At 40.9% G+C, this 13,896-nt stretch overlaps 1 long non-coding RNA gene across 1 annotated transcript; it reads right to left on the reverse strand.

Annotated features, from left to right (window-relative positions):
- Window positions 1–10,246: 10,246 nt before the first annotated feature.
- LOC106935108 (uncharacterized) lies at window positions 10,247–13,253 on the reverse strand. The gene is made up of 3 exons (XR_001421837.1): window positions 12,968–13,253; window positions 12,709–12,780; window positions 10,247–10,729 (listed from the first exon to the last, which is right to left on the reverse strand). It is a non-coding gene; the product is annotated as an uncharacterized LOC106935108 (long non-coding RNA).
- Between the last annotated feature and the right edge of the window lie 643 nt (window positions 13,254–13,896).

Consider the following 13,896-nt stretch of genomic DNA (forward strand, 5'->3'; position numbering starts at 1 on the left):
TTATTGCTAGCTGGCTACAAATTCACCTATAAAACCCCTCCACACCTTCACTCACTCATCAATATTTCCAACAACTCTTACATTTTATGTTCTAATAAGTTCATCACCATGATTCACTGGACAAACTGTAATAAGATGAAGCTTTTCAACAGTTATAAAAAAAATCAGAAATATGTTTAAAAGTCCAGTCTGCCAAGAACCAACCAATTTAACTGAACTGGATTGTTTCTTATAAGAAGAGTGGTGAAATATTGCTGTCAGATTATGGATGTCACAACTTATTTATGGAATATTTATCCAAATATTAATAGGTTTATATATTTGCATTAAGTGGATGAGAGAGGAGGTGCATGCATTTTAAACTTGTGCTCCCAGTATTTGTTTTTCCAGTGCAGTAAAACTTTCCAGTTTTAAGAGGCCAGAATGAAGGTGACGTTCCTGCTGGAGGTGAAATGTGGATCTAAACTCCTGCCTGGCTCTTTAAATGAGAAACTCCTTCAGCGGAGTCTCTAAGAATAGTTTCCGCTTTGATTCATGATGTGTTGTTATGAGCCTGTCAGGGGAAAACACAGCAATTAAAATCTGTCTCATTAAATGTAAACTCTCTGCTCTTATATGACTTACAGTTAAACAGTTCTTCCTCTGACTGAAGAAAACAGCTGCTTAAGTTCAGGTTATGCTGCAACGCTAATAATACAATCCACAGGATGACTGTCAGCTTAATGCCAGAGTTTCATTTGTGACTCAAACAATCAGCTTAATGCTCTGAGCAAAAATCTAACGCCACCAGAAGAATCTTTGGCCTGAATCTAATCATGATGGAAAACACCATTAGTCTTATTACAACATTCCCACTCCAACCAACAGACTCTGGGTGCAGCAGAAACTCCTCCATCAGTCGGCTCAGCATCCGGTGCACAAAACCTCAATTATCTGTTTTTACTGAATTTAATGGAGCCTGGAAAGAAAGTTTCTCATTTATGTCTAAATGTGTTTTCCTAAGAGCAGCTGAAAAACATTTTTATTTTGTGAGAACAAAATCAGCAGCCAGGAGACCAATGGTGACTTTGGAGGAGCTGCACTTCACAAACCTGACCTTTATCGATTAGAACCAACGCTGATCAAAACATGTAAGAAATTTGATTGAATGTTTACTGGAGGCGCTCTGGTCGAATGAAGCCAAAACAGCCCAGTTCTGACCATTTGACCCCAAAGAAACCCAATCTGGCCACTTCCACATGCGGAACTAAATCATCTCTGATTGTCTTCAAAGCGTCTGCAGTCTGAACAGCCATGTGGCATTTTATCAGACTTTTGCATTGTTAATGTGAGACACATGAAAATAATTCTGCTGCAGAAGAAGCCAGACGGCAGACATGGCTGAACAAGATTTTGTCCTTACATTCTTTCATCTGTTGGCCATGCTGTCCCTCTCCACATCTTTAAAATCCATCCAGAGGCAGCGGCAGCCATCTTTACTGCCGTAAACAGAGCGCTGCTGCAGCCAGAACGCCACCTGTCAGCTTCAGGTCCCATCAAAATGATTTTAGTTTATTGGCTTAAGTTTGAAGTTTAGAACAGAAGGAAAACTCACTGACCAAACGGTCCCCTGCTTCACTGCTTCAACTTTTTATTTTCCTGCCCTGTGTATATATTTTAAAAACTGGTCAAAGAACATCCCACAAGTGCAACAACAGCTATGGTACATTTACTTTACAAGGCCTGGACTCGCATCACTCAGAGAGCCACTTCGTAAATTCCTGGTCAAATTCATGCAACGACACGTTTCATGCACCACTGCAGCAAACACAAGAAGTGCATATTAGAAACAGGCTGACAGGGTGGAGAAACAAGTACCAGCACAGAGCACGCTTCCTCACAGCCACACGCCTGCATGTTCCACATATTAAATATGAATCAATTACATAAGCAGCCTCGACCCAATCATGTTTCTGAACGGAAAACGAACTCAAATTTTTCATCCGTTTCCCTGCAGGGTAGAAAGAGAAGATAAGAGTTCTCAGAGGAACCAGAACCTCTAGCTTCAGACGGAGATCTGGGTGGATCAGGGCTAAACGGACTGAGACACAGCTGGATGAATGCATTAGTTATGCAGCTTGTAACAAATTCATTTACATCTATACCAGGCTCATTACCGTTTCTTTCAGGCCGATTGCGTCCTAACTCATTCTCCTTTATTGGCACTGCTGTGACTGTGACAGCGTGAGCGCTAGCTGTTAGCCTGAGGTGATAGATGGCGGGACGGGAATGCGGCCAGCACACGGAAAGCCAAGTCTGAAACACAAAGAGCTGGAAAGATAAATGTTTGATGCTATAAACAGGACAGAGTTTGTAATGCGCTCCTACAGTTTCCATTAAAGCCTGGAAAACTGTGCAGCAGTGAAAAGGTTCTGGGTTTGAATCCCAGCCTGGGATGTTTCTGCATGGACATCCCAGTTCTCCCAGTGAATGAGTGGATTCTCTCTGGTTCCTCCAGCTTCCTCCAACTGTCCAAAAACCTGTTAGGTTCATTGATTACTGTAAAAATGCTGTGTGTGCACGGCAAAAACACAAAATCCTAATAAGTCTTTTAGTTTCTTGTGCAAATATCTTAGTTCACTTGTTTGTATGATGACAAAACTAACTTACAAGTAACTTTTCAACATATAGGAGCTTCAATTAAGTCAGTAATTCTTGGATGTTGATGAAAACTTCTAGTTCCATTTTAGTCTAGACTCTCATTTTTTATTTACGGAATAGTAAGTGATTTTATTTCACTTAAGCTGCTGAACAGAAAAGAAAATATTCAAACAACATAAAAGTGAAACTTTTTAGAAGGTTTTTGTCTCATCTCATCTGGAAAAACCTAGACAGTTGAGAGACAGTTGACAATATAAACAGCCAAACATGTTGGAGGCGGATTGACGTTCTGGGCTTTATATGCTGCTAACAGATGGAATAATGAATTGTGAATATTTGGCCATCAGGTTTTTCTTTACTTGAACCTGAAGCACGTTTGTGTTTTTCAATAGCTAAAGAGCTAAAGGACACCAGCAAGTGATGGTTTGGAGTGGCCTAGTTAAAGTCTGGACTTGGATTTAGATATTTTAACAGTCTGCTGGAAAGAAGAGCAGGCCACATGTCCTCCACTGTAAAGTGAAAGACTCATCAGCAGACATCACTGACAGTTTCAGTAGATTTTTTTCCTCTCTTATATATGAATTTATGATTAAAATCTTCATTTAGTTTGTATTTATTTGTCTGATATTAAATCGGCTGATCTGAAATGAGCAAGAAGAAATGTGTAGAGGCTGAGTAAATTCTTGGGATGACTTCCTGGATATTTTCATGCTTCTGTAACTTTATTGGGAACTCAGACAAGCTTTTAATTACACAACACATTTTAATCAATAGCTTTAAATGAGGAAAGTGCTGCTGAACCTGCTGGGATGGATTTACAAAACGCAATAACACCAGGAACATATCCACTCCATACTCTGTCTCTTAAGAGATGAATTAATTAGGGTTAAGAAAGCATGTTGTTTACTGAATCAATAGTGCATCTGCAGAGTGCGGCTTAGCAACGTTTCAGCAGAATAATCATGCTGCAATTATGTGGGAATAGGATGTTATACAACCCAGGAAGAGACAGAATCAGTGAGGAGCTGATTAATATTCCAGTTGGATTCCAGTAAGATGTTGAGTCGAAGCACATCATCATTTTCTTCCTTGCAGTCACGATCGGCCCGGACAAGCGCCACAGCCGGCTGGCTGGTGAGTGGGATCAAAGTGACAGCGCTGAAACGGCCGGCGGCCTGAAGCCAAGGTGAACAAGCTCTGCTCAAATGGAAGCAGAAAACAACGAGCAGAAAGGTTGAGGTGGTTCTGCTGGGAAATCAACTGGAGGAGCGAATAAAACCTCACATCAGGCTCTCAGACAATCAATCTGAGGATCTGTGAGGCACCAGCCAAGGAAACAGAAACATTATGAGAAGTTTTTCTGTGTTGGAAGTTAAACTATTTTCACCTTATAATGACCAAAAAAACGATGCATTTAGCTGAAAGGGGCAGCATTATGTGTTTTCAAGCCACACAGTGACATTTTATAGCACAATCAAGTAACTATGTTTCCTTCAGTTGATAAAAAAGATGCATATGTCAACTATGACAGCAGTTCCAACAGCTGTTTGCTAATTGCTCCTGGCTAATCTGAAGGAGCTGAGTGGGGGAGGAGCTGTGCCTAAAAGGCGGGGCCAGGTCCACCCACGCATTTTGCTCAGATGCATGGTTGCTATGGAGATTAAAGGGCTTCTCAAACATGCATGAAAGAGTCAAAGCAACGCTCCGGGTGTGTCTTTGATGAGGTGAAAACACTTTAACATGATTTAAAGCTAAAATAAATTCTGTCGTACATAAAACTGCCATTAAAACAGAAGGATCAGAGTTACAGTCAGCAGTGAACAGATCAGCAGCTGTCACATCTCGTCTTCATGTCTCCCATCAACGCTCTCCACTGCCCAACCACAACCTCCGCTTCCTCCTGCAGGAACACAAACATGAACACACAACCAGGCAGTGATCTGCATGCCAGGAAGGAGGAGCAGCAGCTGTGCAGAACGGGAGGAGAAAGGTTAAGCTTTGTGCCGCTGGTGACAGCACAGCGAGGATGAACTCAGGATGCAGCCGTTTCTGTTAACAGGAACAAGGCAGGCTGGCAGCGCCTGCCGCTGACTGACAGCTCCACTGAAAACACAGAGAATCCAGATTTGATCTGCAGAAACTGAGACATTTTCACCATTTCCTCACATCAAGACAACATGTTTCTGTTTTCATCAGCTGGGAGACGATGAGAACCCAGCCGGGTTTATCACCCGAGTGGACAGGGCCGCTAACTGCACCCAGCAGCTACAGAGATGGATGGTGATTGTTCGTTCCTCTGGAGGGAACTCCAGCACTTCGCCAAAAGCTTCACTTCTTTCTTTCAGGACACATAATGAAGAGGCAGCCGTCCCACAATCAATATGAAAGTCTAAGTCTATGTGAGGAATATATTATACGGTTATCTCCATCAGTCTTTGGGACTAAAGCTAATGTGAAACTGGGACAAGCAGACAACCGTGGGAAAATAAGTAGCAAGAAGGGAAATTAATATTTTTATTTACACTTTTACATTTTTGTCCAATTAAATAAAATAACCTTTTCCCTCTTGCTAAAGCAGCTATAAGCTGTACACATATTGAGTGGTGGCACACATCCGTTACGCCACTAATAACGGAGCTGGTTTATTTGGCTCTTTATTTAACTTTGGAAACATTTAGCTCACTTAGTTTCCCCTAAATTAATTCTTCTGGATAATTTCTAAAGCGCTAATTTACTTGGCTGTTTCATAAACTTTGATTTGAATAAGGTTAATAATCTGTGTTGAAGTTTTGGTTGTTTGTTAAGAATTCTTCAAGTAATTAGACATTTAAATTTGTGCTTTTATTTTGAAGACTATTTACGCAGCAGTTCCACTTCCTCTCCTCGTGTTTCTCTTTTTTATATATATTCTTTCTATTGAAATAAATCAAAATACATTTCTATTTCTTTTTATCAAATATATATAATATATTTCATTTTATAAAAACAAATACACAAACAAAAATAAACAATATGCTTTTAAGCTATTTAACAAAATCCAGGGAGATTATTTACAAATATATTAAATAAGGTTAATAAATTAAGATTTTTTTGGTTTTCTTACATTTTCTCCACCAGTGATGCAATGCAGCAAATTAGGTTGATGGCCTGTCCAGGTTTCACTCTGGGTCTTGATTCACTGCTGGAGGAAGGCATCAGAACCTCTGTGACCTTGAGCAAGCGGTTGGATAAAACGACAAAAGTGGAGCTTCAGATGAGAATGGGAGCCGCTGAGTCCTGCAGAGAGGAGATGATGCTGATAACCAGCTGGCAACATGCTGGATATTTTCATAGGAAAGGCTTTTTGGCTCTTGGCATCCATCTCCTTTATTCTCCTGTCCTCCTTTTGTCCCAGCAGCGAATTGCCTGAAACCGGCTGATTTTGGCTTCACAAAGCCAGTCTAACAGACACAGAAAAACTGTTTATTGGAAACTTATTGGAAACAAAACCAGAATAACTCAGAGATAAAGGAAATTAGAACTGCAGTGACTGTTGTAATGTGAATACAATGTTAACACAACCATCATTAGATGACTGGAGACCAAACACACACACACTACAAGCTGAAATATTAATTAATTAAACCAAAAGAATACTGACCAAATCTGTACATTATTCTTCTGCCTCCAACATGGTAAATTATATCCAAAGTCTCAATGATATTTTCACTGATTGCCATGTAATCAACCAAAAAACCAAACTCTGGTCCTCCAAACCTCGGCCTGGGTTCGGTTGAAGCGAACTCTGGCTCGCCAAGTAGAACAGAAATCACTCCAAAAGCAGGAAGTGGACTACAGCACAGGGCATTCTGGGTAAATCCAACCAAAGCTAACCTGCTAGCCTAGCGCTAGCAGCAGAAATGGCTCCTGGTCTTTAGCCTAAAGAGAAATCCTCCAATCGCTAAAATCCTCCATCTTGTCTCCATCTGGTGAAGAAGGAAGTTGCTCTCAGTGTCTTCAGAGGTTTTTGTGTCGTTTCCTTCAGTGGTTCTTGGTGCAGCGCCCCCACAGGCCAGAAGGGGAACAGGCTGGTTTGACTCAGAGCCACAGCAGCTGGACATAAAACAGACTATCGGGGGGGAAACAGCCTTATTAAACTGTGTATGTTTCCGGTTTCGTATGCAGAGAGAGTCTAATGGTTGCTATGGAGACCTGGAGTTCTCCAGCTGTGAGCTTTGGAGACTTTTTTAGCCTTCTCTAACATCAAGATTAAAATGGGTCAATATCCAGCCTGGAGGCCGCTCTGCCTTGTCATGTTTATATTTATTCATTAAGCCCTTGAGAACCAAACTCCTATAAACTCCAAGTAGCCTAAAACAATATTTTTTCCCTGTGTTTGATTTTGCGCCTGTGATAAAGGATGGATTTCACCAGGGGTGTCAACAGATTTGTCTGTGTCTGGTTGCCATCCACCTGGGCCAGCGGCGCCTCGGGTAAATCTCCATCAGCCATCATCTCCTGTCACTACAAACATTCAGCAGCGCAGACGGCGGCGCCCTGTGGCCTGTAGAGTCACGGTTAAACGCAACGCACTTTTCTTCTGGCTGGCATGTCGCCCAGCAGGGGGGCAGCCTGCTGTGTCACCCAGCCATTAATACAAACACTGAGCAGTGTGTCTCTCTGTGTGTGTGTGAAATGAACCAAACCTTGTGCAATAGTGTGTTTAATTATTAGTTTCCCTCCATTTGAAAGCCACAGAGGCTGCAGCCATCGGTCTGAGGGAGAGCGCTTCTGAAAGTCATTTTTACTTACAGCAGATGAGTTGAGAGCAGTGGATATGATTAATAACCCACACAGACATTTGTTAAATTAATCAGGCGATTGTAGATGTAGATTTAGAAGAAGCAGCTCATTTCCATCCATTTAGGATGAGTAAGAGCCAAACGTCTGTTTCACATGCTGATGATCGCTGCAGAGAAATTTACAGCAGAGTCCAGGATCTTTTCATCCGATGATGTAACCATGTCAACCCATCACAAGGCTGCTCTGGTGCCCCTGATTGGTCCTCTACCTGCCTTATCACCTGAGGGAATATGACTCATCAGACCTCCATTAAGGGACTGTCATATCGCTGTCTGGATTCGGTTCATCACTGACCTGCTGCAACAGAATCAGCTCCAGTGTTCGTCACCATGAGGGAGCAGAAACAGAAGAGGCTTTTAGCAGAGATAACCTTGGTGCTGTTGCTTTACTGAGCTGAATATTCCTCCATGTTTCTTGGCTGCAGCTGATACTATTTTATGTTAATCAACTGAGAGCTGTACTGTTTGCCAGAGATTAAAACGTAAAAGGCTCTTTAAATCACAGCACCGCCGCTCTGCAGAGTGCATGGTGATATTAAAACCTCAGGTTGTTTCTGATTGATGTCACACCTGTTCTCAATCATCCAACACTCAGAGTATTCACACCTGATCCGTTTGGTCCGCTTCAAACAGACCAGAGTTCATCTCCCCGTTGGTCCGGACCGTTTCTCAGAAAATACTCAAACAACCAACCAAACCCAGAATCACTTTCTGAAGCGTCTTGGTCGACTTCGGGTGAGAATACAGAATGACCTCCAGCCCAACCAGCAACAGGACACTAATATTGTTTTGGACTTTTTGAGCCACCGTAGCTGGGCATCATGTTAAAACGAGTCCTTCAGTAGCTGCATTTCCATCAACCGTAAAACCTCTCGTTTAATAAAAGGTTTTTGCGTTGGGGTGACGTGGTTTCTCAGCTGTACTGGAATAGATGGATTCTGAGGAACTGCAATGGAAACACTTTTTGCATCATACGAGTCATGTAATCAACAGGCAGATGTTTCTACTGGAGGAAACCATGAAGAAGACGACAGGAAGTGGAGGGAGGATGATGATTGTTTCTGTTTTTCAATGTGCAGCTGGTTCCTCCATCTCATGGTTCATAAAAAGCTGCATCATTCCAACGTGTTGAATCAATCGCTCTTCTGAAAAATTGACGACTACCATTTCCCCAAAGAGCTGCTTCCAAGTAGGCGGGGCTTGTCACTCCATCACCTGGATAAGACGCCGACGTCTCCTCTGATTGGCTGATGAGCGTTAGCGCCATGGCTGAATTTATATCTCCTTTACCTGTTTACGTCCCTCACTGATGTTTAATGATTGTGTTTTTCAAATCCATGTAGAAACGTAGAGGATCGGTTTAGGGACGTTAGTAAAACTCAGTTTTATCAAGCTGATATGGTTCAAATTCTGAAAGGTTCCCATTCTGTTTCAGGACAGAGCAAAGCGATTGGTCGATGTCTAAGAGAAAAACTGATCTCAGCAGAAAAGGGCCAAAAGCCCGACTGCTTCATTGCAGAACCACTCAGCCTCCTGCTTCCTCCTTTTATGAACCCTGGAGTTGAAATGAACACTACATGAGCAAATGAAAAAAACACTGAATAGATTTCATATATGATGACTCACATAAATAAAAAACTTTAGGCGCTGGTCATTTGGATCTTTAACACAAACCATAAGAACCAAGAAGCAGCTGGGAGCCACTTTGAGTTTATAATTTGTGTTTCAAACAGACCAGGGTTTAAAATGGGTTTGTTTTCTCACTTCCTGCATTAGTCTGGAGCCACATTTGACTGATCTGAACCTGCAGGACCCAGGATGGACCCCTGAGGAACTCCACAGATAAGTGGAGCTGCAGCAGCAGAATCTGGACAGAGACAGCTGAGAGTGAAACATGAACCTCAGACCTGTGGAAGATCTGGGCCTGCAGAGCAGGAACAGAAAGTAGAAGATGAAGGTAGAAGAGCAGGTCTGCTCCGGCTGTAAACGCCAAACCAACAGGGTGTGAAAGGACATCAGCAGTTTCAGCCTCTGATCTACAACCAGCACCGTTTCACATCCCAGAGACTTTAGATCTGACTATTTACAGAGCTCCACTTCGATCCCAGCTAAAAGCATTTTTTTTATTTATGCTGCTTCCTGGTTTAGGGAGGTGAAGCAGATCAGAGATCAGAACAAAGGAAGAAAGTTTTTATAGCACATCTGAAAAGGCTAGCTTTAATCTGAAGGAAACAAGGAAATAATCAAAATAAAAACCCAAACCCCCAGAGTCACGGCAGCCTCGGCTTTATGTGAATTATTAAACATATTTAATTTGAATGTTAGAAACGCTGCGCGTTCATCTCGCTGCTGCAGAGCGGCAGGTCTCAGCGGCACCACGCAATGAAAAACTTTCACTGTTTCCATTTGATTTGCAGGATGTAGAGAAGTCCAGGCTGTAAAAACATCAGACTCTAATACTGTGTTTAAATTTGACTGAACCAGCTGAAAGGGAATTAAATGCTGCATAAATCTATAATGTCTATTTTTAATTTGCTAGGTTATAAAAGTTTAAGAAATATATAAAAAAAACAGTTTGTCAGACTTCAGAGGATCAGATGAAATGTTTTCTCCTCTCCACTATTTAAAGCAGGTTGGATTTGCTTCATTGTTCAGGCGCCTTTGTGTCAGAATATTATGCAAATCCTCCTCAGTCTGTCGATCTGAGCTCTGGCTCTCAGCACTGACTGGACTCAGGAAGATGATAAAACCCTCACATTCAGTAAGAAATTCATGTCATTCTTTTTACCACAGATTTACCTAAACAGTAACTGCACATAAATAACTTACCCCAACAAGCAAAATAATAATAATAAAAAAAATGACCCAGTTTTAAAAACTCAATGTCACTCAGAAATCTGCTTTTGTTGGCTAACAGGATCCATTTTGCAGATCTGAACACATTTCTGTCATGACTGGCAGTGACGGATGTGTCTGAAGAACTAAACGGACCTGCAGCCAGTCGGACTCCCAGCATTAAACTGGCCTCCCCTGTGGAGGACATATTGGATCTCAACAGGAGCTTTCTGACTAAATAAAGTCTAAATAAATAATTAACGTCTGCAGAAACAAAGACAAGGATCTGCATGTTGCTTCTGAATGTGACAGAGCTGAAATGGATGGGTTTATCCTATGGTTGTTGTGCAGAAGATCAGATTCAGAGTTTCTTCTTCTCTACTGGATAGAAAAAGAAAAATATCTGCTGAAACCTGAAGAAAGAAAAACGTTTCAGCGACTCTGAAAACAGGTTAGAAGTGATCAGATCTAAAAGTGAGACAGAAATACCACTGTACAGATTTCATTCCTGTTAGTCTCACACACACACACACACACACACACCCACACACACACACGATTTATTTCAACGTAGCATCAATTATGAATCACCTGCCTTCTTCACTATGCATCAGTTGAGGCAAAGCAAATAAAGACTTTATTCTACATTAAGTGCATGAAACAGAGAAATGACCTAAAAACACTTGATGTGTGAATGTGTGTGAGCTTTGCATGATGTGTTTGTGAGCTGAAGTGTAATCGCTGCAGCAGGAAGTCAGAAAATCAAACTTCTGATTATATGTTCACTTTTAGGATTAAAGACTTTCAGCTGCCATCAGCTAAACCACCAAACGGCCTCAGTAAAGATCGGAGCTCTAACTGGAGACCAGCTTCTCTCCATCGCTCTGTCTGCAGCTGACACACCTTCAGCTCTGTTTTCGGTTTTCCATGAGGTTTGGGAATGTGTTTATGGGATTTTTTCACAATTCTTCCAGAGCCTCAAGAGGAAACTCTGGAACTATTTCTATAAAACCACGATCATGAAAATCACCATAAAGCTTTGAATTCTGCAGCTTTTCGGTTCCTTTAACTGGATCAGAGGGGTTAAAGGTCAGCCTACGCCACTATCTACCTTCCACTAAACTTTCAGGCAAGCAACCAAACTAAACTACCAAAGCCAGATTCACTTTCTTGTGATTCAGGACTGCAGAGAACATTTTGAGCCCAGAGGAGATGCATTCATCAATGATCCATTTTTTATTAGTTATGACTTCCTAAAAAATATTGAACCATGAGTTTCTACAACCTGCTGCATAATTAATGCATGTAGTCTTGGTCTTTCTAATAAGTTTTTAACATAACTTTTCTAGCTGTAGATGCAACATAAAAGTTGTTTTTTCAGTGAAATTATATCATAGAACAAAGAATCTGAGGAACCTGGAGGTCAAAAAAAAGTTATTAAAGTTCTGGTGACAGTATTAATGATTAATGAAGCTAAACCAGACCAAACTTCTCCTGTTTTAGACCATTACCAACAAATCAGCAAAAATTATTTATATTTACTACAGTAACGACAGAAAAAAAATAATTTTTATTTATTAATGTCATCAGGCTCAAAAGTTTACATACAGAATGGCTTCTGTCTCTAAACACAGGCAGTTTGGGTCTCCCACAGTCCAAAAACAACCGCGAGGTTACAGATTTTCCCTGGTTGCTTTCATGCAGAGGTCAACTCAAACTGCAGATCTCTTAAACACACAGGACCGACCCGCAGACCTCAGCAGACCAGAAGGATCCAACCGTCCCAAAACACAAGCCAGATACTGCCATCAGAGAAAACTTTGATCCAACTGTTCTCTGTCCTTCCAGTCAGTCATCACAAACAAACACAGTTTAGCCGTTACATCACTTCCAGGTCCATCTGCTCTGATTCTGCCTCAAACTGGGTCCAAATCAGAAACAGTTTCACCACATGACATTTTAAACTGAGGCTGGAAACTGTAAGCATTACAGAAAATAATGTAACCCAAAATAAAATCAGACAATGATAAATTGATAAAAAATAAATATTTTGCAATCTAAGAACCATCAACTGAGGCTCTAATCAACCTTTGACCTCCAGCTGTAATTAAACAGACGTGGCTCCTTTAAGGCCGCCACACTGACTGAAGATTTAACTGAAGCAGAAACAGGTGAAGATTTGATCATCAAAAAGCATTTTAACTATGTATTGAATATTTATGGAGGATTTGGATCATTAGCATGTAGCCATTAGCTCATTAGGAAGAGAGAATAAAATAAGAGCAAATAAGGTCTAGTGTTTAGTAAAATATGAAGTAGTGTTGGGAGGAGTTTATTGGTGAATACATAATGTAAAGAAGAGACCTGAAGGAGCTGACATGTCCTGACTCACCAGTCTCTCCCTGTCCTCTCCAGGGTGTTTGGACAAATCCATCCCCAGGCGTCCAAACTCCATTTATAGTTCCTGGGACAGATCGAGAGAGAGAGAGAGAGAGAGAGAGAGAGGGAGAGAGAGAGAGAGAGAGAGAGAGAGATTTGAGTTGGTGATTTATGATGTAAGGCTAAAATATTAAATATTTATGAAAACTAAATTATATGTATTAAAATGTATTTTATTTCTGTAGATGGAAGTTGTAAGATGCCAAACTCACCTGAGTGAAGGTTTAATCCTTCACAGTCGTAAGTGTATAGTCAAATCATCCAGTAAGAGAAATTGCAAGAGCAGTTGGACAGAGGAGATAAAACTAGATATGATTATATCCAAAAGAAAGATGGAGAATTTAAATATGTATTAGAATAAAGAAATGATTTATTATATAACATCTGAGATTTAGTCACAGGATTAAAAAACACTTAAAATATTCAGCAGATATTCTACAGGTTGACATGTTCACTGAGGATAAATAGAATATATTTCCAAATACACACGAGATATTAATTATATCTCATGTGTATAAAAGTATAGAATAATAGAATAAAAATAAAATAGAATAATAGAATAAAAGTAATCTAGAAGTGAAGGAACTGCTCCAGAGGTCGTCTGGGGACGCAGCTTTCCAGAGTTTTTAGTTTCTTTAGAAGAATAGATATTTTGGAAACGACCTGGTAGCATTATAGCATCTTGTTCATACTTAACAGAGAAGGTGGCTCTAATGCACCTTAAAGTTGTTTGCCAACCACCATAAAGAATACAAAAACAATATTAGAGGGTTTTTTGGTGCTGTTAGGCGATTTGTCCTGAATTGTCCAGAAAACGGAGCCAACTTTGGACCAATAAACCTTCTGCTTCCTCCTCCTCGCCCCGTCTGGCACCTCCCTGTGAGTCCAGAGAGGAAAATGTGTCAAACCACCGAAAGAAAGATTTAACACATGCAGGAGGCGTCATGCTCTGCTGAGAGAGAGATGAAGACAGAACAGATCCGGTTCCTTTAAACGGGTCAAAGTGATCCAGAAAAACTGCTGCTGCTGTTTTGAATTGGACCTAATGAACATCTGCATGTCTGCAGCAGCAGAGACGCTCCAGGGGAACTGAAACAGGCGATGGATCGTTTTCCACAGAAGTAATTCTGAAGAAAATTAA

Source organism: Poecilia latipinna, unplaced genomic scaffold (assembly GCF_001443285.1).
Source record: "Poecilia latipinna isolate Pla-1442-1.1 unplaced genomic scaffold, P_latipinna-1.0 Scaffold1910, whole genome shotgun sequence".
Classification (NCBI taxonomy): Eukaryota; Metazoa; Chordata; class Actinopteri; order Cyprinodontiformes; family Poeciliidae; genus Poecilia; species Poecilia latipinna.